The sequence below is a fragment of the Taudactylus pleione genome, unplaced genomic scaffold (assembly GCF_031769625.1).
Source record: "Taudactylus pleione unplaced genomic scaffold, aTauple2 ptg000012l, whole genome shotgun sequence".
Lineage (NCBI taxonomy): Eukaryota > Metazoa > Chordata > Amphibia > Anura > Myobatrachidae > Taudactylus > Taudactylus pleione.
This window is the reverse complement of record NW_028284415.1, coordinates 21,642,080-21,655,798: the sequence shown is the minus strand read 5'-3', so window position 1 is coordinate 21,655,798 and position 13,719 is coordinate 21,642,080. Positions and strand designations below refer to the sequence as shown.

At 46.5% G+C, this 13,719-nt stretch overlaps 1 protein-coding gene across 1 annotated transcript in view; it reads right to left on the bottom strand.

Moving 5' to 3' along the window:
- The window catches only part of LOC148542530 (uncharacterized), an 83,003-nt gene extending 78,724 nt beyond the window's left edge, over positions 1-4,279 (bottom strand). Inside the window, exons 1-2 of the mRNA XM_088468486.1 lie at positions 4,206-4,279; positions 3,990-4,065 (exon numbers count right to left, since the gene is read on the bottom strand). The gene's annotated coding sequence lies outside the window, so the exon portion shown is untranslated. The remainder of the gene's footprint in view (positions 1-3,989; positions 4,066-4,205) is intronic.
- Between the last annotated feature and the right edge of the window lie 9,440 nt (positions 4,280-13,719).

Below are 13,719 nucleotides of genomic sequence, written 5' to 3'. Positions count from 1 at the left end.
TGACAAAATGTGAAAATGGAACAGGTCCCAGAATTGATTGCTTTTGGTGTGTACAACTCTCCTTCAGTTGAAACCACCGTATCAGTCCTAGGACCAAAGAATTTTGTGGCTGGCGTCTCTCCAAGTAATTTAGCCGAATCCACTAGCGTCACAGGAACGTCACTGCTCCAAGCGCGGCTTGGTGTTGTGACGCTGTGTTTGCCCACAGAAGCCTGGTGTATTGTTGGTGGTATCTCTGGTTGTCTAACCCTGACCCTTTATCTTCCCCCTAACCCACCTTTCCTGCAGCCTAACCCTAACCCTCCCCCCCCACAGCCTAACCCTGATCCTTCCGCCCGCAGCCTAAACCTAACCCTCTTCCCCGCAGCCTAACCCTTATCCTTCCTCCCCGCAGCCTAACCGTGATGCTTCCGTCCGCAGCCTAACCCTGATCCTTCCTCCCACAGCCTAACCCTGATACTTCCCCCTACAGCATAACCCTGATCCTTCCCCCCCACAGCCTAACCCTGATCCTTCCTACCCACAGCCTAAACCTGATCCTTCCTCCCCCACAGCCTAACCCTGATCCTTCTGCCCGCAGCCTAACCCTGATCCTTCTGCCCGCAGCCTAACCCTAACCCTCTTCCCCGCAGCCTAACCCTTATCCTTTCCCCCCGCAGCCTAACCGTGATGCCTCCGTCCGCAGCCTAACCCTGATCCTTCCCCCCACAGCCTAACCCTGATACTTCCCCCTACAGCCTAACCCTGATCCTTCCTCCCCCACAGCCTAACCCTGATCCTTCTGCCCGCAGCCTAACCCTGATCCTTCTGCCCGCAGCCTAACCCTAACCCTCTTCCCCGCAGCCTAAAGCTGGGTACACATTAGACAATGTGTACCCAACACGATCTCGTAAGCAATGGGACCCAGCGGGGGTGCCAGCATCGGTAAGTGCATACACACTTGCCGATGCTTGCAGCGCCGGAGCAACGGCAGGGGGTAGCGGAGGCCATGCTGCATTCGGCACCATAGCATCGCTAGCAACATCCTCAGATCTTTCTGCATGTACAAAAGATCTGAGAATACAACGGATGACCAGCGGGAGAGCGCATTGGCATTGTGCGTTTACACTGGACGATATGAATGGTTTGTTGTTCCCATGAGGTGGAATCGGCCAAATCACTTAAGATATTGTCTGGTGTGTACCCAGCTGAATCCCAGCCTCCCTCCCACAGCCTAACCTTAACCCCCCCCAGCCTAACCTTAAACCTCCCCCTGCAGCCTAACCCTAACCCTCCCCCCCCGCAGCCTAACCTTAACCCTCCCCACCCACGGCCTAACCTTAACCCTCCCCCTGCAGCCTAACCTTAACCCTCCCCCGTGCAGCCTAACCCTAACTTTCCCCCTAGTGCCTAACCTTAACCCTCCCCCCCGCAGCTTAACCGTAACCCTCCCCCCGCAGCCTAACCCTCCCCCTCCCGCAGCCTAACCTTAACCCTCCCCCCTGCAGCCTAACCCTAACTTTCCCCCTAGTGTCTAACCTTAAAACTATCCCTCCCCCTAAACCTAACACCGTCGGGATTGTGGCGGTATTATGAGCGCCGGCATCATGACCTCCGGGAGGTCAACTACATCCACTCTGTATGAATTTACTATACTAGTTGTATTTTCAACTGCCAACATTGGTACGCATGCCGTATTTCAGTGTTTTATGATTGCAATAAATTATTTTACTCTTTGATGCACAATGTGGCACCCCCGTCTTGTGCTTTGGTTTTAGAATATATAATAGTTGCGTCCAACTCAGGATCAGGCTGTATGAGGAGGTATCCCGCCCTTCCTCGATAGTACCCGCCCCCTCATCAGACCACGCCCCAATTAGGGCTGCTTCCAGAAATTTCCAGGGCTGCTTTTCCATCCCAATCCGCCCCTGGCGTCTGGTATCACAGTGGATAATTTATGCACCCCCATGCAACACCGTTGAAATGCGCTGACACGCCTGCGTTCGCTCGGACATCCCCCTGTCAACACCCACAAACGGTACTTCCTGTCACTCACCCTGCGATGGGTCTGCGTGGTCACTGCAATCGCAGCATCTGTTTTGCGCACGTGCACTGCAAAGCATATGCATGCGCAGTGCAAAATAATTGGGCGATTGCGTGCGTATAAGCAGCTGCGATCCTTGCTGAATCAGGCCCACAGAATTTAGGCACGCCACATATTTTAATCAGCAGAAGCTGCTTGTGCATCCTATTTGCATTGCTGTGCGAATAAGACACATTTGAAGGGAAGAAGTCGCAGGAAAAGACGCTCAGCACTGCTGAGTCACACGGTACTATTGTAGCGCATGGAGGATAGACGTATGTGGACACATCTGTATATACAAAGCATATTTGTTATTTTTATTTTTTGGGTGAAGAATTAAAATGGCAGTGTTATTAAAGGCAAAACCTTGAAAAATGTATATTTTCAAACCCAACATGCCAGGATTTGCTTTTAATAAAACTTTTTAAATCCTGCCAGAAAATTGCAGAAAATCATTGGGTTTTTTTGTTTGTTGTTTGTTTTTAAATCAAGGTTAAGGGGCCTATTCACAATGTTAATTATCAGGGTCCGAACGGACACCGATAATTAACATTCTAATTTGCCGCGGCCACCGGAGCAATTCAGCATTGCTCCGGCGCGGTGGCAACTGATGTGAAATCAGCTGCCCCCGCGAGCGGCTCCACTGCTCCTTTTCAGAGCAGTGAATCTTTTCACTTCTCCTGTCGGAGCAGTGACGGTGGTGCGCATGCGCGACCTACAGGTCACGCATGCACACAAGAGCTCCGGCGGAAAAAGCCGAACAGGGCCGGAGGGATCCCAAAGGATAGCTTCTCGCAACCCGGACCTACTTCCCATACGGAATTTAATATTTTCGGAGCTTGAGGAAGTCTGTCCCCATACTAGTGTATGGGGACAGCGGGCCATTCCGCAAACAGAAGGTAAGTAGGAGATATCTGTGATATCTCCTGCTTCACCTTCTTAATGAATGGCCCGAATACTTAATTGTCACAATTACAGGTGAAAATGTGCTTTTTCACCTGCTTTTGTGACAATTAAGTGATGATGAATTGCGCCTTAATAAGTAATTTCCAGCAAATCCCCAATCCGGTGGTGACTCCTTGATAAATAAGAAGTCATATTTCCAGCTAAAACACCCACTTTAGCTGTACAAAAATACAAAATACATCTCATAGTAATTAGCATGTCATACTACATAAATGTTATTTATCTTTCTGGAACAGAATAATAATGTCTTTTTCACTAAACATTATATTATTATGTAAATTCAAACTGCGTAAAATACAAGTAGAGTATAAATGTTGATATAAAGTATATATAGTACAGAGGAAAGAACAATGTTTTCATGTAATTTATTTATAAAGCTGGTAGATATTGCCATGGGTCATGTAATTAGATCCTCACCTTATCTCATACTCTTAGAAAACAAGTAAACGTGCAGTAACCTTCACTAATTGTGCAACAGCGAAAAATTTCCACATATAGCAATACCAATACCTGCAATACAAACTCTGGAGAGAAAGTCTCATGATACGTTTTTTTGAAATAATCAAAAGTAAAGTGACTGCGTGACATATCCACAGTGGACCTGTGGAGTCAGAAAATGCAGACCATTTATTTTTTTGGTGGGGCTTCAAGTAAATGGTAGATTGCAATATAGAAATGCATATGTACAGTATATTTAAAGTTAAACATACCTGTATATAAAGATTGTACATCTAAAGTATTCCCATATTGTGCAGTGGAAAGAAGTCCTATGCTATCAACTACAAATCATTTGCTCTGAAGCTTCACAATAACAGTCTGTGTACAGTCTGTGTACAGTATGTGTATTCAGTAATGACTAATAACAGGCTGAGAATACAGTATCTGCTGTGAGTGTGCCTTGCTGATCAAGCAGTGGTAACACTGTACATTATGGCAATACACATAATAGAATTTTGCTCACCTTGGAAGTATTGTCTTACTGATTGAAGAATCCTAAAGTTCCTATGCAACTGCGAGTCCTGCAAATGTATTACTCCCTGCACCGAGGCAACAAAAAAAAATCATAATGTACTAAATGCTTTCACTTTCTGTTTCTTTGACATATTTGATATAGACCTATTACTATAGCTAGGGACTGTTCCTGGAAATTAGTGACAGCTGCCAATTATGCAATTACCTTGAAATGTTGATTATGGCGGTGCCCCCTAAAACTAAACAGCCTGAAGAAAGGGCACCTGCTGTCCGTCATGTTCTTTTTGCATTACTAAAATCTTTGTACAACTCTCAATGTTTGTTTTTATAGTGACATCAGAAGGATGACACTATAAAGTATAAACAGGTTAAGGCTTCAAGACTACTAACAGAAAATAATACTTAAAGGCTTATTGGTTATAATTAATCTAACTTTGAACAAGAAGTTCTATTACAAGAATGCTTTATTTTATTGTAAACACTACAAGACATTCCTCTCAACATACTGGAGTCTAAAATCGGGACCCCTAACGTAAGCCTATAGTGTGCACCCAAAAAAAGGGGCATGGCACTTCAGGAAATGCTGGGCTGCCCCTGGCTCTCTTGGCACTGTGGATATGCATGTGTTCTGTCCAAAGTAGAATGATTGGGGGGTATGACAAGTAACCAGATATGTAAGAATAAAATACTTGAAAGACATGCAGGGACTGTTTTCAAAGCATAAACTATGCAAATGTGCGCTGCGCATACCCAGGGCCGGCTCCAGGCACATTCCGTGGGTGTGGCCACACAGGGGCGCCGGGGTCTGGCTGCAGAAGATCCGCACCCTCCACCCATCTGCTTCTATTATTATTTTATGCTCCGGGGGATGGCACAGTGAGAAAATGGGCAGGGGGAGCCTGGGATGGCGCTGGGTGCTGAGACACCTAGCACCGGCCCAGTGCATACGCACAAAAAGACTGCACACATGCAAATTTGTTTGTATCTGACACGTGTTGCCTTATGCTGTGGAGAATGGTGCAAGGGCAGGGTATTGCCGTGCAAGAGCAGCCTTAGTACAGTAAGGCCACGGTTAAGTAAATGCAAACATATGCAGAACTTCAGCTTTGTGGGCCCCATATCATACTTGCCTACCCTCCCAGGAAAAGCTGGGCTGGTTTATATTGCCCGATACATTCTGGTTGGTATGTGCAGGCCAGAGAAACCAAACCATAAGATACCGATGTGTACCGTGGTTTGAAAGGGCAAAAATATAAGGTTAATAATAAAGGGATAATACTCTATATGGTTCAATCCGGCATATACCACATAAATTGTCAGCCACTAAACATAATGATATATTACAGACCAAAGGGAGTCATAAAACAGGTCAGTGTTTATCCCAAAAATATGGTATGAGACATAGTATAACTTAGCATCAAAAAAATCTTATGCAATAATATATATATATTTGGTATTGCCAAATTGATTTGAACAGCTTCCACTTTATGTTTGCTGTTTTCAGAGGCATAGACGGAACCAGCATTTGGAGAGCATGCTGATTCCTATAGTGCTACATGGAGGTCCCAGGTGTGACTCCCAGGTAAGCTGGCTCTCAATTGTATTTCTCTATGTGCCTTTAACATGAGGCCTTACAACAGACAATTACATGGCCCAGAATGGATACTGTTATCATGCAGCGTAGGGACCACCAGTATCAGAGAAGCCCTGAAGTTGGCCTTGTGGCTTACCATGTATTTGCAAATGCATACAACAAATATCACTTAATTTCTATTACCAGTTTTTAAGTATTGTTGCAGGTACAATCCACTGTGCTGGGGGACAGCTCCCTTTCTGGTTTTTTTTAGCAAATATATATATATATATATATATATATATATATATATACAGATAATGTATCTTAATAAGTATATATATATATAAAGAAATGGTAATTGCTTGCCTCTAAACAAAGAGTTATGAGGTAGAACAGAAAAGAATCACCATACAGTACAGAGCCACAAATATGGTATGGGGTAAGGTGTAACTCACTTTCAACATCGAAAGCAGACAATGTCTATATACTGTAGGCAAATATACTCTACTATATATATATATATATACTTATATATACTTCAGCAGCCACTCCCTCCATCCCCAATGGAGGGCTTTCATATAGACATTATAAATGTAACAAAGTATATTCTTTTATAACTCCAACTACAACCATTGAAGCAATAATGGGCATATAGTTAAAATTCCAAAGATTTCAGGTGCTCAATATATCAGTGGGTGTCCTCATAAACATACAGAATTGCAGCTTCCACAGTGGGATTGCTAGCCGACAAAATATGGATAAAAAATAGAGAATGTACAACATCACTGTATTTGGGAATATATAGTAAAAAGGGTAGTTACAGATAACAACACCTCACATGGATATGCTGAACCAAGTCCAGTGTTTATTCGTCAGGATTAGGAAAGCCAACTCATTATACGCATCAAAAAGTGGAGAATTTGAATCCCCCGGATTTGAGCAGCAATACCAGTATTTCAGGATTATGAGGCAAATGTCAGCACCACATACTCCACCTCCGCAGCCATTGTTTATTGCTGGCCCGGGCAGCACTGGCCTCTTCCGACAGCTCAGACCTATGCGATGATGTGATGTCACAGGTCCCAAAGTTGCATTGTCTGCAAAGTTACTGTGGTTGCTTAAATGAAGGAGGGAAGGACTGAGTTGAAGGAGCTCCTGTCTTTTTCCTACAAGCTGGTGAGATGTCAGACTGAGACAGACTCAGGACACCACTGACAGTTTATAGCCTGGCAACTTGTGGCTCTCCAGCTGAAACTACAAGTCCTAGCATGAATTACCATCTCATAGGTGAGAGGGTATGCTGGGACCTGTAGTTTCACAAAAGCTGCAGAGCCACAGGTTGGCCAGACAGGGCCAAGTTTACAGTGTACAATTCAATCAAGGGTATCCCAGAAATCCAGAATTGAGATTTTTTTTCAATCCCAAATACCGGGATTATAAAAATGGTCCAGGAATGGTTTCTCTAGTTAAGATGGCAGAACAGACAGTGTGCTTGTTCTGCTCCAAATAGCAAAACATTCCAAAATCCTGTAACCCTTACTAGTCCATACTTGGCTTCCCTCCAGATTCGGCTGGGAGCCTCCTGAACATCGGGTGCCGCTCTCGGCACCCTGGAAAGGCAGGCCTCCCGGCGCCCGCCGACCCGCTCGACCCCCCCAACAGTAACACTAGAAAGCCCCGCAGCGGGGGGCAGTGACGAGATTAGCGCTGAATTGCTTCATCATGGCCCCGCCCCTGCTTCACAGTGCCGTTAATAGCGGCATTGTGAAGAGGGGGCAGAGACACGATGACGCAATTGCACGGTCAGGCCCATGCTCCGCCTCCAATGCTGCATCATCGCAGCACCACACCCCCATTCTGCCGCAACATGCCCCCCGCCATGGAAGCTTGACAGCTACCTCCCGGAAGTAGGGAGCTGAAAGTCAACAGACATGTACTAGACATACTGTAGACCAACTTGCTATACTGTACACCGGACACTAACTGGCATCGGTTACACCCACCCCCCACAATGCAACACAATTAGAAACCTCCATCCAAGCAGTAGCAAATTATTTTACACACAACTGAAACACCAACCTGTGTCTCGGTCTGTGTTTCTAATTCACAGCTCACAGCCTATTAATTAACACAAGAAATCCAGCAAGCAGAGCTCCCTTTACCACATTTCCTTCCTTCTAGTGCCACCGAGTAGCAAAGAGTGCATACTTTCTAGAGCATTTTTATGTAGGACACTAGGCAGTGATCAAAGTGGTCCCAGAGAAATGGTGGAACTCACCACCCCCCTTGGTGTTTTTCTGAAAAAAAATGGACAGCACACGAAAAAAGGGGCGTGGTCTTAAAAGAAAGGGCATGATCACACAATAGTATTCCCAATTCAAATTACTCCACACAGTAGCACAATCTTGATTCACCCCTGATTCACATTACACCACATAATAGTGTCCCTTATTCATGTATGACACACAGCAGTGTCCCTTTTACACAATGCCCACATCTGTGCCCCTTATACAAAATTATTTATTTCTTAACAGTTTCTTATATAGTGCAGCAAATTCCGCTTTACAATTTCAATCAACATTAATAGAACGCAACTGGGTTGTGCCCACAGTAGTAGTGCCCCTAATACATATAATGCCCACAGTAGCAGTGCCCCTTATACAATGCCCACAGCAGTAGTGCCCCTTATACATAATGCCCACAGCAGTTGTGCCCCTTAAGCAATGCCCATTGTAGTGATGTCCCTTATGCAGTGCCCTTTATGCAGTTCCCCCAGTAGGGTGATGCCCCTTATGCAGTGCCCACAGTAGTGGTGCCCCTTTTGCAGTTCCTCCAGTTGTGGTAGTGCCCCTTATGCAGTGCCCTCAGCAGTAATGCCCCTTATGCAGTGCCCCCAGTAGTGGTAGTACCCCTTATGCAGTGCCCACAGTGATAGTGTCCCTTATTCAGTGACCCCAGTAGTGGTGTGCCTTATTCAGTGCCCCCAGGAGTGGTGCCCCCATGTAGAAGTAATGTCTCCAGTAGTAATACCCCCTATAGTAGTGCCAATAGTTATGCCCACTGTAGTAATGTCCCCAGTAGTAGTGCCTCCAATAGTAATGCCACTGAGTAAATGCCCCCCATAGTAGTGTCCCCAATAGTAATGCCCCTAGTAGTTGTGCCCCCAATAGTAATTCCCCCAAGTCAAAAGTCAATGTCCCCAGTAGTAGTGACTCCAGTAGTAATGCCCACAAGTAAATGCCCCCAATAGTAATGCCCCCAGTAGTTATGCCCCCAGTATGAAACTGCTTACACACAAAAAAAAACTTACTTTCAGCCCTGCTACTAAATCCACTGCCTCCTGTCTACCTGGCTGCTCCACTGAACTATGAACTATGGCCCTCATTCAGAGCCGTTCGCTATTTGCGTTCGTTCAAAAACAAGGGGTGGCTATGCAAATGATCCGTTCGCACATTGCAGTCTGTTCACACCTCTAAGTCTGAACGAGCGAGCAAAACATACGCTCGTTTATTTGATAAAAACGCCCCCTGGCCACTCGCACCATACGTCATGTCCGCTATTTATCAGATTAATCGAGTACATCGAACAGGATATGAACTGCTCGCTATTCTTGTGGTTGGTTTTTTCAACCGCTATTTTGCGAGCAGTTCTGAGTTAAAAAAAAACAAGTGACGTGGTCATTGACGCAGCTGTATTAATTATGCACACCCATAAAACGCCCGTTTTGACCTTTTGGCACGCCTGCGTTCGGATCTCCACTCCCCGTTTTCAAGCACCTTCCCCTGTTACCACCCACATACGCCTCATTCTGTCACTCAAAATAGCAGGCACTCGCTATATTGAGTACAAATGATTTTCGGCCGCACTGACTGGTTCGCGCATGCGTACTAAAAACCGTACGCATGCGCAGATGTGCGAACATCGCTCGGAACAAGCGTACTGCCGCTAGCGAGTGGCTCTGAATGAGGGCCTATGTCATGACGTATCTCTCATAGAGCCCATGGGGGGAGCCGGAAGCCCTCTGGTAACAAAATCTCAGCGGGCGCCCAGCAAATAGAGCCTCCCTGCAGCGCCAGGGTTAGGTGGGCCGGAGGAGGTGGAACTGATTCCATCTCCAAATATAAGTGACTTAACGCAGTTCCGCCCCATTCCAGCCCACTTTACCTCCTGACCCTAGGTCTGTGCTCCAATGAAAACCGAAATGGCTGAAAAGCCAAGATCAATCAGTCATTTTAGCATTGTCCTCCCTGTTTGTGTGCATTCCACAAAGGCGCGTTTGATGTGTTACTAGTGTAACCTTTTTAACAGGTAGATAATAGCGCAAGATGATCAAGCTTTTTTTTTCCACCATGGCATACTTTTGTGTCCAGGTCAACAGTTTTCTACTGAGATAGAGAGCAGGTTTCTTTTCACTAGAGGCATCTGTTTGTAGAGGGATGTAGTTATGAGAGGCCACCGGTCTCAAACCCAACAGGGGAACCCCGACAACGGACTAAAGATAGGTGTTGAAATATCGACACCTATCTTAATCCCGACGTAAAAGGACGCCAGCTTAAACAAGGTAAGTCCGGGGCGCCCTTAGCATTAGCTGTGGGGGGGAGGGTTAGGTTTAGAAATGGTAGAGGGTTAGGGTTAGGCACCCCTACAGAAGAAAGGTTAGGGTTAGAAACTAAGGGGGAAGACTTAGATTTAGGCACTAACGGGGAGGGTTATAGTGCAGGGTGTGAAGGGTTAGGGTGGAAGGGGGGAGGCTAAGTATACCTACCCAACCCCTGTCAGGATACCAACCATCGGGATGCCGCTGTCGGTATTCTGACAGGAGGTATCCCGACAGCCGGCATTACATACCGATTCCATTTGTAGAATGTACCTCTGGTAAAAGTCAGGTGCTTGTAGCACCAGAGAGAAGTATAGTGGCAATAAGAAATCAAACCAGGCTGCTTCAGCCTACTGCTCGAGTTTCAAAATAATTTACAAATTGCATGTAATATACAATTAGCCCCAAATAGGTCTGTAGCTAAATTTTTTCAGTGGCTTTGGCCAGTTCTGCACTGCCTCTACTTTGTCCAGCTGTGGTTTTACCTGGCCTTGACCCCTTAAAAATAGTATTTGTATTTCTGCATACCCACCACACATTGTTCGGGTTAGTGGTTAAGCCATGTCAGTGACCGTCATTATCCTTGGGGTCATGCTGCTCTGTCCTGGTGGGGGTCCTGACCTGGGGGCTCACAGAGGTGGTGATCCAGACCTGCTCACTAGGTTGTGGTCGCACGCAGTTGGCCGATTTTTGCTAACCGCATATGCATCGCAGTGCACGTGCGCAAACCAGTCACTACGATGAATACAGGGGCGTGGATGTGCAAATGCCTGTGCATTCAAATGGCGTTTCTTGGACGTGCATAATTAAAATGAAGCTTCATTGTACACGTCACCTGGCTGTGTTTCACATTGCAGCGGTCGCAGTGCTTGTGGCGGGGTAGGGTCAACCTTAAGAGCTGCGAGTGGCTCTGATGTTAATCGATGTTACTGATAAAGCATACACTTCCTGGAGATGATGTGTACTGCGAAGGTAAAGGAGACATCATTAGACTTGTGATTGCTCTGCCACCGCACACTAAGACATAATGGGCCTACTGTCACAGCCTTTGCATATATTAGCAGTAGAGCGAACGCATCTAACGCGTGAGTCTGTATCGGGCCCAGAGTGTGATGGTGATGGGTCCTCAGCATGGCAGTGGTCTCAGGGGCCCGGAGGTCTGGCAGGGTCTCCATCAGCTCCGGAAACTGGGCACTGCCATGGCAGGCCCACCCAGGTGGCTGCATTGGTGTTGGTCTCCCAGTGGTCTCCCAGTGTGATAGTGGTCTTGGGGGGCTCGAAGCTCTGGCAGTATTCTCGCCAGCTCCATACACTGGGTGCCGCCATATTGGTCCTGGTCAACTGAGATAAAAAATGATATATCCATAAAATTATCTGCAGCTCCACTATCCAGGAAGGCTGAAATGGGGACATGAGCATTTTGTAGTTGGATTACTTTGGGGATAAGGACTGAATTTTCAGGAGAGATGGATGCAAGGCCTAGATGTGACTCTTCAAATACACCTAGACCTTGCCTTTTCCCAACTTAACTGGACAAACTTGAGCTATATGTCATTTTCCGCCACAGTACAAACAAAGACCTAGCGAACGTCTCCTGTGCTTCTCTTCAGATGGGAGACAAAAGGCCCCTAGTTGCATTGGCTCTTCCAATTCAGCCAGAGACATCCAAACTGGCGATCGAGGAGCCTGGGATGGCAAGTTCTTTTCTACTCTACGCTCCCGGTCAATACGAATGGCCAGGTTCATAAGTCCATCCAAGTTCTCAGGAGAAGGATATTGCACCAAGATATCCTTAATTTGATCAGAAATTCCCCAACGAAACTAACTCCGAAGAGCAGAGTAATTCCATCCAGAATGGACAGCCCACTTATGGAAATCCGTACAATAGTCCTCAGCTGCCCTGTTTCCCTGCTTTAAGGACCGGAGACTGGCCTCTGCCAAAGCCGCCTTATCTGGATCGTCGTAAAGGAGTCCAAGTACTGCAAAGAAGGATTCCACAGTCTGGAGCGCAGCACTAGTGGAAGGAAGGCCAAAAGCCCAGGTCTGATGGTCTCCTTGTAAAAGGGAAATAACAATCCCGACTCATTGGATCTCTGAGCCAGAGGATCTGGGTCGAAGTTTGAAATAGAGTTTACAACTCTCTTTGAAATTTAAAAAATCTCTGCAGTTTCCTGAAAAATGGTCAGGCAAATTTAGTTTGGGCTCGACCACAGCGGCTTGAGCGGAAGCAGCCCGAGTATACTCAACCCGAAGTGAAAGTTCTTGCACTTTTTGGGTCAGAACCTAAATTTGGGCTGCCAGAACTTGAGCTGGATTCTGAGAGGGCTCCATGACTGAAGGAGGATAATAAGTGAAAAAATACTCTAGTAAATGATTTTCTTTTTTTTTTGGCAGGTGATAATATTCTGAGGAAGGAGTACTGCCAAGAGCTAAGTCCAGCAACAGCCTTGAGGGTTGGTGTAGCTTGATGAGATGTGGCCTTTAGGCCGAGTAACAGCCTTGAGGGCTGGTAATGCTAGCAAGTTACGGCTATGGCCTAGTAGCTTCCAAGAGGGCTACTGGTGCTTTGCTAGGTGCGGCCTTGGCCGAGTAGCAGCCTTGAGGGTGATGGCAAGGTGCGGTTTGTGCCACCGAGATGACACAAGCGGCAGTACGCTGGATTGAGTAGGCAGGAGATGCTGGGTTGTGGCTTGTGCTGTCAAGATGACACAATCGGTGGTATGCTGAATTGCGTAGTCAGAAGATGCTGGTTTGTGGCCTGTGCCGCTGAGATGACACAAGCGGCAGGAGACACTGGAGTGTGACTTGTGCCGCCAAGATGATACAAGCGGCAGGAGACACTGGAGATGACACAAGTGGTGGTATGCTCGATTGCGTAGGCAGGAGTCGCTGGTTTGTGGTCTGTGCCACCGAGATGACACTAGCGGCAGAAGACACCCAAGACAGGCAGAGGTACAAGACAGGATGCTAACACTAGAACCGGAAACACATGAAATGCTATCACCGGTATGTGAGCAGCCTATGCATAGAAAAAGCCAAATGAACCAATACAGTCAAATCAGGAATGACAGACAGCAGGTGGGAGGAGTTCAGCAATTGATCGCCCGGTGTTCGCATCTCCTAGCAACGTGAGGCTCGTGACAATACGCTACAGTATCAAACTAGGAGACCAGATTTAATTTGAGGAAGTCATTACAGAAACATATGCTTCCATCATGTCTGGACACCAATGCAATTAGGCTGTTCCATTCGCTGGTCGATTCTACCACCACAACCAACTCTAGCATTTCTTGTACTTCCTTTTTTACTGCCAACCATCTAATCTCAGGAATACAATGGTGCTTTACCTTAGTCACTACCCCAGGAGGGGGAGGGGTGATGATGTCACGTTCTCCCAGAGTGGTATGTGCAGGAAGTTTGGGGAACACAACTTGGTTACATTGTAACATTTCATTGGCTTGTTGCCTCTGATCTGGTGACAGAGTTGACTCTATTGGCACATTTGCCTGCCCAACTATAGTATTGACCTATTTTGCCTCTTCTCGC